This window comes from Austrofundulus limnaeus, unplaced genomic scaffold, assembly GCF_001266775.1.
Source record: "Austrofundulus limnaeus strain Quisiro unplaced genomic scaffold, Austrofundulus_limnaeus-1.0 Scaffold105, whole genome shotgun sequence".
NCBI lineage: Eukaryota > Metazoa > Chordata > Actinopteri > Cyprinodontiformes > Rivulidae > Austrofundulus > Austrofundulus limnaeus.
This window is the reverse complement of record NW_013952507.1, coordinates 1688244-1691704: the sequence shown is the minus strand read 5'-3', so window position 1 is coordinate 1691704 and position 3461 is coordinate 1688244.

Below are 3461 nucleotides of genomic sequence, written 5' to 3'. Positions count from 1 at the left end.
AAAAAAAAAGGAAAGTTAAAATAAACTTATTATTCATAAACGACAGCAGGGGGTGCAACTCTATAAGAGATTAAAGAAACAAAAAGAAAAAAACTACAAAAGTAAATAAAAAATGCATGAAATAAACATTTTTATATGGATTTGTGTAATCATGTATAAACAAACCAATATTCATGTCCAGCACTGTAGATAAGGACAGTAAATATTATGATATGCCAAATCAAGGAGCAAATAAAAGTGGTTTTTAAATAAATGCACATCGCCCGCCACATAATTTTCCATTAAGTTGTTACTCTTCATCGTTGCAGGGTAAATCAGACTGCAGAGATTTCTCATCGTGATTTTAACAGCGGCTCTGGCCTTCTCTTGAAGTGTCCTTGAGCAGCAGAGTTAATCCTTCTTGTTGGCTGATGCTGCACCCTAACCAGAGGCAAAAGCACACTTTGATCTTCATCACAAATTAAACTACATCACTTCAAATGAGGCTCGATGCTGCTGAATACCAATGTGACGGAGGGACGTGCCAAAACTGGGAAACTCTGGTTTCATTGCTCGCCCCCAAAAGCGAATGTGGAGCAAAAACGCCTTTGCCCGTGCCTTTGTGTTTTTATTTGTCTACTGTTAGCATACATCAACAGATTTTACAGAACGCACAAGTGGCTACAGCTCAGCCAGTTTTACAGATATTAAGCTAAAATGTGTGGCAGTAGCTGAGAGTCCTCATCAACAYAGAATCTGAGCACCATCCAGTGTACATCTGTGCTTAAAGTGCCTGTGACATGCCTTCAAATACAAAAAGTAAACATCTRTAAAAKATTTGACATAACACACATGATTTYACCCATTTTGTCACATAACTGTCATATTTTCTGTTGAACTTGGCTCAGTTAAAGTGAAACAGGAAGTGACATCAAAGGGGAACTTTTTAAGAAAAGGAACTTAATCGTCTTTGTTTATTGAAACAATAATTATTGGAACTCTGACTCTTCATCTCTCTGATAGTAACTAAAATAATCTAAAGAAACGTCAGATTCTTGCAGTTTCTGTTAGCTGTTGTRGCATTCAGACATTCCCCTTTGACATCACTTCCTGTTTCTTTACATGCAAATATCTCCACAACTGTTCATCACAGCAACTTGATTTTTTTGTTTTGATATGTCATCAGTGTTATCCTTCCAAAAATTCACTCATATTTAATGCAAAAAATTGATGCCACAGGCACTTTAAAAACATCAGCATATGCTGTCTGTTAGCAAATTACCTCATTATTAATTATTGGAAACAGTGACACACAACTGACTGTCGTTTGGAGTCAACTCAATTCAAGATGGCTGCCACAGCTTCCTTTTCCGAGACAGAAATGGACACTGAGTAAAACCTCTGTCATGATGAATTCCTTCAAGGAATGCTCTGCTCGACCCTTGATGGTTTTTGTGCTCACAGTCAGACGGCAGCACCTTTTCTGGCTCTCCTGTTGGAACCATAATGATGCTTCACACATTCCTCTGCAGAAAGAGCTTCCGCTGGCGATGAATGCGTGTCTGTAAAGACAAAACACACAGAGGACAAAGGAAAGTTGATTGCAAGTCAAGAAAATCAAGTGACGGAGGAGACAACAAAAAGAAAACACTTATTGAGCTGGTGAGTAGAGGCACTCGCCAAAGTCTTCAACAGTCTGCCTCCCTCATTGTGACCTGCTAATCAATGACACCCTCCCAAACTCTATCTCTGTGCTCTGATTGCCTGCAGGCRTCTTGGTGTCCTCCCATGAATACTTATCAGACACACAGACATTTATCTGTCTGCATGCAGCTCCGAACCACCTCAGTCATTACATTTAATGCYACTAAATCAGCCTCCTGCCAGCGGAGGAGCATGTCTCCTCACATGTCAGTCACAGTGAAACCTGCATCAACGCAAAGCATGGTGTAGAAAATAAAGCAAAATATGTATATACATTGTGYTTAATGCATTCAGTTATCTCTCAGTCTCCATGGAAACCCAACAGTTATTATTAAACCACAGCTCTGTAGGTAAACAGATGGRTATAGTTGCTGAATCACCTGCAGGTTGCAGAAGGCTGCAGGTCTGCTGCGCAGCACTGGGTGGTGACAGAGCTCCATCCTTCTACTGCAGCTGCCAAACAAAGCAGACACATAGGMGAACGATATATTTAGAATAAATGAAAATTAAAAGAAGCAGAAATAAAATTAAAGGCTTAGCGTTCCATACAGTAATGCATATCRCACAGGTCTTTCATACCAGTCTTAAAATAAGATGCTGAGGAAGAATGAACTTGTATTTGGTTGATAAAGATAATGAGTAGCATTTTAAAAATGTAATGTGAATAACTCCCTTCTAACAAGCTAAATTTGAGCATATTATAAACATTTTTGTGTTTTGCCAGTTTAGTTAGGCAGCCATCTTGAATTCAACTGAGTATTTCCTGGAATCTTCAATAAAACTTGTTTAGCGCTTCCTGAGATATTTTGCTAATAGACAGAGTTGACGCTCAGTTAACGCTCATGTTTTAAAGGGGCAATTTTATGTGTTTCTCAGGCATATATTTAATCTCTATACCATAATATAGTATCTATGTCACCTTTAGTTGTTATTAAAATGATGTTTTTATGTTTAAATAGGAAATATTTATAGTGTTTATTAATTTCATAAAAAACATTACACACAACAAAACAATTCAAATAAAACTAAATAAAAGGCAGCAGAAAAAGTATATCTGCTCCTATTTACAAAAAATATTAATTTCCAACAATAATAAACCAAATAATAAAACAAAATAAAAAAATTAACTCCTCAAACAGTAACTCATACAAAAACAAATTGAACAATTTCATATTTCTTTAACAATTTTGCTTTGATCATTTTTTAAAGGAATTAATTGATCCAATGCTTTTATAATCATTTTCCAGATTATTCCATAGTCTTATACCTAAATAAACTCTTCTTCTCATCATTTCCTCTTCTAAGCACCTTGAAATTGGCCTCTGTCTCTTTAAGAACCTCCTTTCGCTTCTGTCCCGCCCATTTCAGCACGTCATCACAGCCGCTTCTCTCTACAGGGCTCTGCTGGCTGTTTATAAGCTGGAGCGTCCTGGCAGACTTTGTTGTAACGATAACAAAAAAGCAGCAACATTAAACAATATCTGGAAAATTGCCTCTCTGGACACATATGAACCTTACTGTCGGACCGGAAAGTCTGTTTGGCTGTGATGCGGCTCGGCGCAGTTTACTTGGCATCTGAAAATACATTTCCTCAAAAGGTTTTTTGAATCTGAAAAGGGCTGCACTGAGAAGTGGTATTGGGAGCTCAGCAGACAGTTTAAGTTTCACTTTCAGTTTCACCAGTTTGATTTGGAGAGCCTGCAGGAGTCACGGGCGGGGCAGGAAGAAGGGGGTGGGTGTGTGTTCTCTGCGATGAGGAAGCTCAGCTTAGAGACACA